This window comes from Pleurodeles waltl, chromosome 7 (genome assembly GCF_031143425.1).
Source record: "Pleurodeles waltl isolate 20211129_DDA chromosome 7, aPleWal1.hap1.20221129, whole genome shotgun sequence".
Taxonomy (NCBI): domain Eukaryota; kingdom Metazoa; phylum Chordata; class Amphibia; order Caudata; family Salamandridae; genus Pleurodeles; species Pleurodeles waltl.
The window spans coordinates 1,323,240,463-1,323,255,669 of NC_090446.1; positions in this window are offsets into that span (position 1 = coordinate 1,323,240,463).

Consider the following 15,207-nt stretch of genomic DNA (forward strand, 5'->3'; position numbering starts at 1 on the left):
GAGGCTGTTTCAATATTGGGAAATGTAGTTCTGTTTTTCTATTGGCTGCTGTGTGTTGACAGTAAAGAGTGAGAAAGCATAATCCGAAGGCCCCAGTCCTGACACAGAATTTCAGCATAGTCTGCATGCCGAAATAGCTACAGGCTGTAAACTGACCTCCTGCACTTGTGGCTTGGACCATGGTTGAGGGTGGCAGCACTAGAAGCCACTGCACAGATCTGCCATCTTCAGGATTCCATCCAATTTGCCACCTAAGGTTAACACTTCCACCCCATACTGAAATTGTGGGAGGACCATTGCATTAAAAGCAGACAATATGGGATGTAGAGAGTGCCCTCCATACTTTCCACTAAACTGTTTTAGGCCCCACACTGAAGATAACACAGTTGTTTTTAGCGAACCTATGTGGGCTCTCCAATTTAACTTGGAATCAAACATGCCCACGTACTTATATTTGTTGACCACATCAACTTTATTCCCACCCAAACGACTGTTAAAACCCCTCTTTCCTTTCTCAAGCACTGATTTTTGGTCTTGTCCAAGTTCACATGAGCCTTTTCCTTGAACAATAATCAACGGTTTGCGGTCTGCAGAGTAAAAGACAGCTGCACATTTGATGATTTTGAAAACAACACAACTGATACACATTGCCACAGTGTACACACCTGCAAAGGAGACTGTAAAACACACCCCTTCACAGACCACAATCCTTTGCATCTCCACTGGATGACCAACAACACTCAGCATCATCTTCCCATCTCTTCATGTCCTAGGCACCACCATCCATTTTTTAACCATCCCATAGAACACCCTGCACACACTTTTGTCCATTCACGCCCTTTTGCACTTCCCCTGTTTAGTAAGTCAGTGTCACCCTCTTTTTGTTTCCTCCACCATGTCACATTCCAAAAACGCAAATTTTTCTGAGGATGAGTTAAAAGCCATGGTGGATGAAATCATTATAGTACAGCCACAATTGTTTGGAGCACAAGTTCATCGTACTCCTCTCAGTAAGAAAATGGAATTGTGGGACATGGTAGTTGACAGAGTGAGTGCTGTAGGCACCACCCTGCACACAAAGGAGGACTTTAGGAGGAGGTGGAACAACTTCAGGGAAAAGGTGTGCTCCCTGGTTTTCAGGCACCATCTGCAGGCCAAGAAGTCTGGTGGTGGCCCTCCCAGTGCCCAATTACACCTCTTTCCCTGGAAGGAGAAGGTCTTGTCCATTCTGCATCCTGAGGGCTTGACAGGACTCCCTGGGGGAGTGGAGTCTGGTAAATCACAACACAAAAAATGTAATGAAAATGTCATGTCATGCATAATCATAGCTCACCTCCCACCACTGTCTTGTTCATATACAACACCAACATACAATACCCAGGTTAACTGGGTGTTCACACTGTCAAGCTGTATTATTGGACCCAACATCACAGCTACTATGGTCCATCACGTGCCATTGATAGAAATGGGACCTAGAAGTCAATCAATAGACAACAACAGTCCCAGGACCCATGGTGTACCTTAACAGGTAAATATATTCCCCAACCCTAATTGTAATCTGCATATAGATTTGTAATACCCAACATTTGTATAGTGTTTGTAGTAGAGAGAGTTATCTAACTGCAACTCCCAACAGGCACTGTTTCTGTAACTCCAAACACCAGACCAGTGTGCCTGTAACCAAATACACCTGTGTATCTACTCACCAATGAAGTTTACTCACCTCGGGGAGGATACCATTTGTCTACTGTGTGAGGTAGAGGGACTGACTTGACTACAGCTCCCAATAGGCCCTGCTTCTGAAAATCCAGCCACCAGCCCAGTGTTTCTTTGACCAAATACACCTGTGTATCAACTCACAAATGAAGTTTACTCACGATGGGAGAGGATACAGTTTGTTTAGTGTGTGAAGTAAAGGGACTGTCCTGACTACAGCTCCCAAACGACACTGTTTCTGAAACTCCAACCACCAGCCCAGTGTCCCTTTGACCAAATATAGCTGTGTATCAACTCACAAATTAAGTTTACTCACCTGGATGGAGGATACCATTTGTCTAGTATGTGAAGTAGAGGGACTGACCTGACTACAGCTCCCAATAGGCCCTGTCACTTTTACTCCAACCACCAGCCCAATGTTCCTTCACCAAATACACCTGTGTATCAACTCACAAATGAAGTTTACTTACTTGGGAGGAGGGCACCATTTGTCTAGTGTGTGAAGTAGAGGGACGGACCTGACTACAGCTCCCAAAAGGCCCTGCTTCTGAAACTCCAACCACCAGCCCAGTGCTCCTTTGACCAAATACACCTGTGTATCAACTCACAAATGAAGTGTTCTCACCTGGGGTGAGGATATCATTTGTCTAGTGTGTGAAGTAGAGGGACTGACCTGACTACAGCTCCCAAAAGGCCCTGTTACTCTTACTCCAACCATCAGCACAGTGTTCCTTTGACCAAATACACCCATGTATCAACTCTCAAATTAAGTTTACTTACCTGAGAGTAGGATATCATTTGTCTAGTGTGTGAAGTAGAGTGACTGACCTGACTACAGCTCCCAATGTGCCCTGCCACTCTTACTCCAACCACCAGCACAGTGGCCACTTGGCAAAATACCCTTGCTAGTCAACTCTCAAATTAAGTATACTCACCTGGGAGTTGTCAAGCATACATTATGCACAAACCGGAGACATATCTGTCAACATAGCTCTATTTTGAATTGAAAACCCAAGATTAAACATTTGAGGACAGGAATGATACGTTAGCCAGTGTGAATGACAAATATTCCTAAGGCCTCAAGATACCTCACAAGATTGGTATTGGCAGCAGATATATTCACCCTGCACTGTGCACATGATGACTCCAGTCACATAAACAACAAACTCCTAGGTTTGCATGCATCACACTCAACTAGGCCTCAAAATATGCAAATCCATATCTTGCCTAGCCACTGTCTTGCCTGCACTAGTTTCAAGATGTAATTTCCAGGCCATCCTCCAAAGTGCAAGTGATCTGCACATGATATCAGCTGCTTGGGTCAGAACGAATTGGCAACCTTCACACATGTTGTCAAAACATCCAATACCATGGTCATCTGGCACAATTGAATTAAATGCAACTTAACTTTGAACAAGGTCACTGCTTACTGTAACCCCAAACCATTGGAGTTAGATGTCACAATACAACCAGTAACATTGTTTGTTTTACATTAACAGGTGGAGATGCCGCTAGGCACACAGAGACCACAGAACAGAATTTCACTTCCACCTTGGATGAAGTAATCAGTGAAGAAGACACTCCTGGATGCCTGGACGTGGAGGACGGTACTGGCCCATTTGAGCAACCTGGTCAGACAGCAACAGTGAGTCTCACTGTGCCCACTACCCACCGTCCCAGCACTTGCTTCAACATCATGGGCAAACATTTGCTCTCCAACCAAGCACAGTGTCTACCATCTCGTGCTCCTCAGTCCTGAATCCTGAGTTGCAGCGCAACACTTCCAACAATGATGGTCCAGTAACAAGTTGGATAAGGTTATCTGTGGTAAGGGAACAGGCCATTGGGGGTAGGGTGCATGGGAGGGATGCTTTGGGCCAGTGGAGTGAGGCCACTGGGGCTGCCCTTCGCCATCAGCCACTTTTTGGGTGTCTATCAGAAATCCCAAGGTGTGATGGGCAAGGTCTTGACCGAACTTCGGGAAATCAAGCTGCTACAGAGGGACATCCATAGGGATATGCATGAACAGTGGGAGGCACACAATACCAACATGGCCTCCCTAATGGGTGATGAGAGACAGTAACACCACCTCGAGCAGGGCTTGACAACACCACTCTATCCTTTTCTTTGGAACAGCAACACCAGGCCCTTTTTTATCAGTGCCAAGCCACTGGAAGGGAGGTCCTGCCAGAGGAACAAGCCAGAGGCACCCCTGCTTCTGTGACAGAAGATCCACATCCCACCCCACGCAAGCGGGCCGTCCAACCAAGAATCCAGGAGGTGCAGATGGCAAGACACCCACCACTGTCAGTAATGACCCTCTTCCTTGAGAACCTCCTTTGTGTGCCACACATTCATTCTGTGGTCTGATCCTAAACCACCTACCTGTTCCAATTGGAGGAGTGCTCTGGACATTGGAATACTGGTGTGGCATCTACTCCTCTGAATTAATACACCATGACTTGCCCTTTCACTTTTCACTTTTGTATCTTTCACTCACATGTATTTCCAGTAATGGCGTCAAAATAAATTCACCCATCACAAACTCATTGTCTTCTTGCTTTGATTTCTCATTTATCTATGTAGAGACGTAATACCATGTGAACGATACCACGAAGACACAAGCTACTTGTGCAAGCAGGGTTATGTCACGGGTACACAGTGTATAGCTCAGGATTACAACCATTACACACCAACACATTAGCCAAAGTGTCAGGTCAAACCAAAAATCTTAATCCAGTGCACAGCACTTAGGCTGTCAATATGTCTTGACTATTGGAAATCAAGAATGTGTGACTCATACTGAGTAGATCTACACATTTGCAGGTACAGGCCCCTAGAGCACGGAAGGAAGGGATTTGTCAGACATTGTCCTGTGGTATGGGAAAACATGGAAGTGGTTGATGTCATCAGCTTGAGCCTTGTCACATACCACACCAAAGTAATCCATCATCACATAATCCAAGAAACAGACTGATGGCAGTACAACAGTCCCTGATCACATGGTCATCCTAATCCAATGACTATGCATCTGATGGTATGACACACACATATGTCAGTGTTGTGGCACAGATACTGTGGCCTACAATGATGAAAAACATCTAAAGCTGCATGCAAAAACTATATTAGGCCAATGTGAAGTGAAATTGACTTGGTCAAAAGCTAGGACTACATATTCTTTAACCACATGGTGTATCAGGCCCACCACAACACACAAAACAAGTGTAATGCCCACTTTTGTACCTCTACCCAAAAGCTGTGCAAACTGTCTTGGTACAAGTCTCCTATATTCAAAATCTGCAACCTACACCTGGTACAACCCATATCCACTTGTTATGTCTGAACAGCATCAGATAATTCCCAATGTTACAACTCTGAAATGCCCACAGGAAGATGTCAGGGTGAAGGTACCTGTACAAATGACAAAACAAGGAGCAAAGGCTTGTAACCATACCTAAGTCACATAGAAAGCAACTGGAAAACAAAGTACTTCACAAGGAAACTGACACAAACAGAGCAACATCATCATGGTGGGGATGTGTCAAAGCTATCTCATCAAGCAGCCTTTGGCTGAATATTGCTGAGTATCAGCTCCCTAGCTGTTTCCAAAATGGTCAACTCCACACATTCTCACATCTACAGTTCATTGTACAGTCACAGTCATAACATCACATGACATACTTACACTCATGAAAAGTAGCTGTTGATGAGATCTTCTCGCAACTTAGATCCCTCCTCTTCACCACTGTTATCCTCACTTAGCATTTCAGGAGTCTCACCTGGTGGGTTTGCAAGCTCCCCCTTCTCTGAGATGTATGGGATGTTCCTCTGCAGGGTGAGGTTGTGGAGCATGCAGCATGCCACAGTGATCTGACACACTTTCCCAGGTGAGTAGAGGAGTGTCCTACCAGTACTATCCAAGTGCCTAAATCTGGCCTTCAGGAGCCCAAAAGCCTGCTCCACTGGCCGCCCTATTCTTCCATGGGCCTCATTGAAGCGGACTTCCCCTGACGTAGTTGGATTCCTCACTGGCTTCAACAACCATGGACAGTTTCGCTATGCAAAGTCTCCTGGCAAGAAATGGGACATAAGTGCTACAATGAGTCTCTCTTAGTGATTGTCGCATCTGACATTGCACACATAAAATCAAGACAGATGTGACTTACCAATCAGCCAGGGCCTCTCTGGTCACAGTTGTTACATAAGCTTCGGTATGGTGCTGTTCTGCATTATAAATGAATCATGGGCTGATCCGGGATAACAGGTACAGATCTGTGAGATGTAGAGATAAGCCAAACAGGCAACTTGCACATTGATGGAATGGAAGTTCTTTCTGTTGCGATAGACTAGTTCAGTGGCCCGCAGTGGCACCAAGCCAACATGTGTGCAATCAGTGGCCACCACCGCATGTGGGAGGTTGGCAAAACCATAAAAGTCTGCCTTCACATTGTCCAGGAAACCCGATATAGCTGTCAATGTGTTTCAACATTGCTGAGAGGAAATCCTTCAACACCAGGCTGAACATAGGTTGGGACATACCAGCAGATAGGGCCACTGTATGTTGGAAGGACCCTTGGCCAGGAAGTGCAAAACTGATATGACATGTACAATGGGTGGTATGCAGTGTGGATTACTTTTAGCTGGCATCAGAACTGGCTCCAACTGACGGCATAAGTCCACTATTTTCTGCCTAGCCGGGTGGTAGAACATGATTATATGACATTGCGCTATGGTCTGAAGGTGTGGCAATTGATGGTAGACAGGAGGTTATCGCCTCCTCCCTCTCCCAGGTTACCTATGTGTGACAAGACATAACTTGTAGCATTAGTGCGTGTGTCCACAGCAACATACATAATGCATACCAATAATGTCATGTGACAAAGCATTTCTGACTGAATAGACATGACACCCAGTACAAAGCACAGCTGACAACTACACAAGGGTCACATGTGACCCACATGGTTGTCAACACGTGTCCACATCATGGATGTGGAAGAAAGTATCTGCTACACAATTGCCATTCGAAATGTGTCTGTATTGCCCGTCTGCAAAAACAACCGTCAGCGGTGGTGTACCGAGCACCACCGCCAGCTGCCATCTGTGCACTGCAACACATGACATTGGTGGTTGTGAAGAAGGACCTACATAAAAAGACAGAATAAGGATGTTTACAACACCACAACACATATTTTTGTGGTGTGAGACATTTTACAAAGTTAAATACATAATTTAATTCTGCCAAAGTGACGGATGCCTGCCCTACTCCACTAGACATTTTTAAATGCCCGCCTCCGCCGGCAGAAGTCAGCAGAGAGGTAGGCGGTTCCAACCATGGCAGACCCAGCTATAGGATAACATTGTTGCCAGTGGTAGAGGACCAATTGCTGTGTCTGCCAGCAGTGATGACCATGTATGTGGTGTACGTGACAGCCATTGTATGCTTATTCACTCACTTGCCTCCTGACACTGCTGCCAGCAATACCTCCGCGACTTGAGCTGCTGTGTGCCACCTCTGGGAGCAATCATGCCATGTCCAACAGGTGATAGGACACCTGCCTTCTCTCCAGAGGAACTGGAGCGGCTAGTTGATGAGGTCCTTCTCCTGTATGGACAGCTCTATGGCTCATCAGAGGAGCAGATAAGAATCTCCTAGGCACGATTGATACTGTTCAACACCATCCTTTCCCTCCTCACAGGCTACAATGTGTCTCTGTGTACCAGTTAGACTTCTTGTGTGCCTGTTGTTGCAGTCTGTGTGGCATCAATGTGCTGTACATGGTGCAGGTATTGGTGGGCAGTAACATGTTAAGTTTAGTCACATTGTGTTGTGTGAGGTTTTTAGGGTCCTAGATCCTCCTTATGTTGGATGCACATAACTAGATAAGGAGACTTCACTGACATCTTTTTCTTTACAATGTTTGTAAATGTTAGACAACATGTATGTGCTTTACAGCATGAGCTGTGTATGAGTTTTGTATGAGTAATTTGAGAATCTTGTGAGCAATGTGTATAGTGCCACAAATCGTTCACCCCACATCGGGCCTTGACAAACTAGTCTGGAAGGCATATCCTGGCTCACTCTGCCCTTCGGGCTGCCACACACACCACATGCCATATTGCTGAGGGCCACATGATGTAGTGTCATGTATGGAAGTGATGGAAATTGAGTGAAATGTAGGTTCTGTATGCTCAGCCTGCAGAGACCCGGCCCTGTCAAATGTATCTCCTAGTATGGGACATAGTTCAGGCTGAGGTAGAGTCACTGTGGCAATGCAACTGTGGCACTGTGCCTACTCCCTCTACACCAGTAGTTCCTGTCATGTGCACAATATGATGCTCTAGTGGCAACACCTGCCCTGAATGCCTCAGTCCACTGACTAGATTAGGAGTGGGTAGTGAGGTAAAGCCATGAACAAGTCCATATGCGTAATTTGCATCATTGTCAATGTATGTCTTTGACTAATGGCAGGGCCCTTACTCCTACAGCTCAGTTGTCACTTTCACAGAAGTAATATTTGTCCTGTACTGGCTTAGTGAATTGATACCAACCCCACCGTGCAGACAGTGTGGTGATTCCTTGGAGGCCATGACATGTCACTCTGTAGCCTGGTCACCATGCAGAAATTGTACAATGCATACCTTTGTATGTTGGATGCCATGTCTGTGGGATAGACACATATGTCCAAAGGAGTGTTTTGTGGCACAGGTATATACCCCAGAACTCATCCACTGAAGTGTCATGGGTCTGCATCTGGTAGGCCACAAGTCCACACATGCACAAGGAAGACATTTTCTGTACTCACTATGCCAGTCCCTTCAGTGTCACTCAAGTGTAAGGGTGAGGTTTGTACTATAGCAGCTGCCTGGAGGGACTGTATGCAGTGAGTCAATCTCACAGTGTGAATCTGTTGGTCCAGTCAAGCCTCAGGAATTTACCCTTCAGAAGCCACTATGCGTGTAGTGTTTCATTTTGGCTCACATCACAGTACATGTTGCCGGAGCATGGGCTACATGATGTGAGTGGGCTTGCCTATTCATTGTAAGCCATGAGCAGGGTAGTGAGTTAGTCTGCAGATGGATACAAAAGTGTGTCATCATGTCCTTGTACTTATTGGCTCATGTATTTTACACTTGTGGTGTGTTAACAAAATTACATTTCTAGCTTGGTTTTTCTGACATGTTGGTGACTCAACCATTTGTGCAAAAACTTGTGATTGTAATCTCTTCATTTTTCTCTTGCATCCATGCAGGTCAACACCCATCAGAAGAAGGACAGATGGAAAGCCATCGCCTGCAGGGTGCAGACCCTGTCGCAAGAGGTGGGTGGCCGGGCCCGAAAGATTGTGGAAGCCCAGCTGGGGCTGTCCTCCCAGTGTGGGTGGAGTGCACATCGGACCATGAACCCCCTAATAGCCTGCATCCTGGTGGTGGCTTACCCTGACCTTGATGGGCGTTTGAGGGGAACACAGTAGCCACAAGGGGGTGAGTACAGGGCATAATCCTGCCTGTCACATTGACATGTTAATGTATTAGGTTCTGATATCTCCCCTGACCAATAGGGATGTGCAATGTGATAAACAGTAGATGAGTGTCTGTTTGTGTAGATATATATTGTGGTGCATACTGATGTGCCTTGTCTATTGCCCCAGGGAACTATGGCACAACTTTGTACAATACACAAACAATTTATTCTCCAGGGATAATATATGGCTGTGTACATTGTTCAGTCAAGTACTGTTTGTTGCATTGGTTGTAAATTGTTTGCAACAGACCACTACTCCTCAGTGTTACAGGCCAAAAAGGAAGTGATGGATTATTGTCCTTAGTCTTGTTTATGGTTAAATGAGTATATTGGCATCTGCCACCCAGAGGCTACATGTCTTCAGCGTGTGATGGGTGCTGGTGCCTCACTTCTGTCTGTAATGTGAAGATGGCCATCATTCACGTGACAGAGCATACATTTATCTGTGGGTGCAGCTACAGATCAATACTTTTCCTTGGTAAGTAGAGAATGTCCATGGACATGATTTGTGTGCCATCACTGTTGCCAACATTTCTTGTGCCTACATGTTAGCATGTGTCTCTTTCTCTTTTGACAAAATATGGATCTGCTGTTTCATGCATGTTTTACATGTTTTCATGGAATGATTCCTGTATGCCTCACATATATGTGCATGTCAACCTGTGTTTGGAATAAGACATTTGCAATGGGAGACCATTTCATGCGGGGCCTCAGACAGGAGTGTGTCACCATTGATTTTTGGCTCATACATACCCATTTGCCATGTACAACTGCAATAGCAATGAGGACTAGATTTTTTAGTCACAATGTGCAGTTCCAGGCCACTGATGTGGCATCTTGTAGCAAAGTGCCCTGCACATGTGCAATGGGGAAGGTTTTTTACCTGACTGTTGGCATGCATCACGGAATGTCTTGCAGCTATGTTGAAATCACATGTGTTTGAGTACGACCATTCACCCACATACATTTGGGTTTGCATGACCACAATGAAGACAGTGCTGTAGCTTCCCAATGGGCAACATTTTCAGGGCCTCCTACAGACACGTGAAAATCTTTATGTCTCTTCGACACACAAAGGACTAATGGCTTCTACTGATGCAAATCAGAGTATGTAATTGTAAGGGATGCTAGCCATTTGTGGTGATTTCCACAGGGCCTGCTGATTCATTGTGTTGTGGTTTTTAGGGACGTATCTCCCTGACAATTTGCACATGATGTGTACAGTGTACATTTTCATTCCAAGTTTGTGGCCTATTAGAGCAACATTGGTACTACCTCCATGACCCCATTGGAAAAAATGTCACTTGGTGAACTGTGCATTGTGGCTATGTTTCCGGTGTGACGAGCATTTCCATGTCACCTTCTCCAGACTACTGTACTGTTATCAGCAACATGGCATGTTCTGGGAGCATCATTTCTTATTGTTGTGATATGGTACATGTGACAAATAAATGTCTGCATGACCTTGTGTGGGATGTGTGGGAATAGAGTTGTCATCGGTCTACTATTATATGACAACGGGTAACTGATGTTTGCTCCATGAGGCAAAGCACTGAAGGTGATGTGGTCTCCGACTTGTTCAATTGTTACTGTTTCAGCCATGCAATTGTAGTTGTCTGAGATCCTGATTTTCCTTTGGGTAACTGTTCACAGTTCAGATGGCATGCATATGGCATGGTAAATGTATAGGCCACTTAGGTGGAATTTGTTGCAGGGGCATACTTAACATCATGCTAATGCTTGCTAATCAGGGCTATTGTTCAAGTGTGATTAGGGACATGTGTTGACCCTATATTTCTTTATATTGTCACCATCATCCCAGGCAAGCGAAGGAGACATGGCATAGCCAAGTGGGGAAACATCTGGCCATGGAACCTCGGGCAAGACACCACCGTCACAGATTGACCCAGTGGTCCAGAGGGTGGGGGGAGTGCCACGGACGAGTCCGGATCTACATCCTCATAATCAGATTCTTCCTCCAATTATTGGGACATACTCCAGTACCATATTTGTCCACCCACCACCCCCAGTCCTATCACCACCCTCCCTGTTGCTCCCCATCCAGTTTATCCGTGTCTGCTCATCCCAGAGGATGGGTGTCTCCTTTGCTGCAGGCACCTCTGCCCCAGCCCCTGTTCCCTCTGCTGCCCTCAGTGAGGAGGCGATTGACCTCCTGAACAGTATCTCTGTGGCTCAGACTGTCATTGGCTTGCCAACTTCAGCAGACCAATACTTTTCTGAAAGGCATTCATATTACCATGTCTGGCCTACAGAGATCTTTTCAGGCTCTGGCCTCCTCACTGATGGCAGCCAGTCACCCTCCCCCTTCCATCCTCCCTCCACTCCCTCTTCCCAGTCCAAAACTGCCATTCCCCTACCTATCCCAAGCACACAGACGGATCCGAATGCACCCACCTCAACACACAAAAGCAGCACACATAAATACAAACACTACAAAACACACCGGCATGAAAGCATTCAACATACACTCACACACACACAACATCAGTCACCACCTCCCCAGACACCCCCATGACCCCCACCGGTCCACACGTCACATCAAGCATACGCACAGGCACTACCACAGCAGTCAGTGACACACCCACCACACCCACCATGCCCACAGACACCACCCAACAGACACACAGACATCCAGGACATCTACCATATCTGCAGAAAACACCCCAACAGACACTCACACATCCACCACTACAAGCATACCTACAGACACCACCCCAACAGACACACACACACCATCACCCAGTATCTCCACCTCCCTGCCCTCCAAGAGATGCAAATGCCCACAGTCACACACACAACCCACACCACCCAAACAGAAGCATGCCTCACATACGCACACTCCCAAGACATCAACATTAACACAAGAGACAACCACTCCCTCAACCTCCAAATCCCCAACCACTTCTGATGACCATCCCGTGTACCTAGGGAAGTTTTTTAAAATTTAATTTGCCTTTTCCACTGTTCCCTCCACCCCTGTCCCAAACCCAAGAGGCCCGCCCCAAATCCCAAACAATTCTTTCCACCTCCAAATCCTCCCCGTCACACCTGATCCCACTGCATGCTCCCATACCTCTTCACCTAAGAAGAAGCCCACCCCTCCTAAGAAAAAATCCACCCCTCACAAATCTAAATCCACCCATCCCAAATTCGACACCCCCCAAGGATGATCCCTGAGGTGCCTGCCTGCCTACTTGATGCCCCTTCATGTGGAGGTTCTGTGGCAGTAATATGAGTCAGGTGTGTGCACAATAGTGTGCATGGACATATATGGACTGGCCAATGGCATTTTTTCTAATTCATTCGATTCTAACCCAAGTTTTTTTTTTTTTTGGGTACATATTTGCCCTGCAATTACTTTTCTACTTCATCTAGATGTGTGGCCCACGCATTTGCAGTTGTATGTGCTTGCTTGACTTGCACTTCCACATTGTGCAGATAGACATGTCACGTGGCTTTAGTATTGTTTGACCCTGAGATACCTGATGTTCCAGTTCCTATGCAAATGTTTTTTTAGGGGCATGTGCAAAGTGAAATGTGTCCCAGTTCAGCATCCTTCCCTGAGTGCTCCTGATGCTGCCATCCCTATTGTGCAGGTATTGTTTGCATAGTGAGCTTTGCATATTTTTCTCTCTGTGTATTGTGCATCCCCTTATCCTTCCATTGTGTTGCAATGTGAATGATGTGTGGGTCCATTGCAGGGCTAATAATGGGAGTGTTTTTTTTGTCCCATGACACATCCATACATATATGTGTAGAATGTGACAGCAGTCCATGGCATTTGATGCATGTGATGGTTGTATTTGCAGATGTGATGTTGCTGTGTTATTGGTGTTGTGTGACGCAGTGTTGTGTACACTTCACTGCCCCTGTGCCTGAGATAGTCAGACATGTATTTTTGTGTATTGTTGTGGTGCAATGTGAGTGGCCTGCCCAAAGCGGGTGTTTTGTGGCTGTGAATGCATCCACTTTGTGAATGACTCGAGCTGTGTACACAATGTCAGGTGTACTTGGTGCATGTAGCGTGATCCCACATCATGTGGATGATGGTGCAAAGATCTGTGGTTGAGCGTAATGACAGGTAGGTGTGTGTACTTACGGTTGGTTGGGTCCACGGTGGCATGGATTTTGGGCTCCATCGATGAGCTGCAGCAGCACATGTGTGATGGGCTCCCTGGTGGCACCAGACGTGTAAGGCTGCCTGTAGGTAAGTTTCTTCATTTATGCTCTCAGTGTTCGCCTGCTGATACCTGGTGGTTGGACCACCACTGTCATATTGGTGGTGTGCAACCTCATAATGTGTCCTGCAGAAACACAGGCTCTGCCAGCATGTCAGTGTTAACTCACGGCGGACTCAGCTACCTGGCAGTGCCAGCGGCTCTTTTGCGGTCTTTACTTCATAGGCCTGCATGACTTGTAAGACAGTGATCTGACTGCCAAGCCAATGGCAGTCGGACTGCCATGACCGCCATGGCAGTGCATGGACCGTCAAACTCGTAATGAGGCCCTAAAAGTTGACCTGTGCTCACCCTCTGGTAACTTAGCAAAGAGCATTCAGGCTAAACTAAAGAGGCAATGTATAAAGTATTTGTGAACAAACACAGTAACACAGTGAAAACACCACAAAAGGACTCCACTCCAGTTTGAAAATATAGTCAATATTTATCTGAGTCAAACAAGACCAAAATTACAAAAATCCAACATACACAAGTCAAGTTGCGAATTCTTAAAGATTAAATCAAAATGCAGTGCTTAGAAGTCAATAGCTCCAACCGGAGCTATCTGGTTGCGCTGGACTGGGGAAAATTCAAAAGTGCAGTCTGACTACGATGGAGTGTGGGCTGGGTTCAAGAGCTACATGACCCGCTGACAGTACTCTTGTTGCGTCGATGCTCGGCGATGATGCGTTGATCCAGAGGAGGGGATGTGTCACGCTTGCAGGCAATGCTTTTTTTCCTGATCAGGCAACGTTCTTGATTTGTCAATGTCCAGAAGCCATGAGTACAGGCCTCAATGCATTGGTGCTGTGTTGGCCATTCCAGGGATGAATAGTAAGTGGAGGTTGTTGCGTTGCTCAGTCAGCGAGCGGTGTCCACGGCTACGATGCAGGCAGCAGCAAAGTGGCATTTCTGCAGCAGATGCTCTGTTCCAAGTGACGAGCGGTGTTGTTGCATAAGTACTTGTGTTGTTGCACCATACTCACCTCCAAGGGCCCATGACTGGATTTGGCACCATTTGGATGAGCAGGACTCACAGCAGAGGAGCCCAAGTGCTGGTAGCCAGATGCAGGTGAAGTCTTTCATATCCCTCAGACTCCAGAAACAGGAGGCAAACTCAGAGCGCCCCAAGTGAAACTTTAGATGGCAGGATGTAGTGAGTTAGATCCAGTCCTGTAACTCCCAGCCAAGAAGTAGCAGGGAGCAGGCCAACACAGCAAAGCAAACAGCAAAGTGGCAGTCCCTCCTGACACTACTGTGGTCCTTCTTCCTAGTTGAATATCCTCAGTCCAGCAGTGTTCTGCGTTTATGGTGCCAGAGGCCCTGTACTTATACTCAAATGTGCCTTTAAGGTGGGGGAGACTTCAAAGAGTGGTTTTGATGTTGGCCAGTTACTTTTTAGCACAGTCTTGTCTGTCAGGATGTCTGCAGGGGATTATCAGTCGTTTGTGTGCAGTCAGGCCCCTAAACTTTGAAGTGTAAGTGAAAGCCCCTCCACCCTTGCTGCCCAGGGATCAGTATGCAAATCGAATGCAGTGGCAGTTGAGTGTATTTATGGCTGTCTGGATGAACTGCACAATGGTAGCTGTTACCTAACCTTAAACAGACCAAGGCTGGATTGGAGGCAGGCAAAGGATGGTTAAAATCAGAAAATGCTAACTTTCTAAAAGTGACATTTTCAGACCTACAATTTAAAAAAGCACCTTTATCCAAAGATGTTTAAAAATTGTT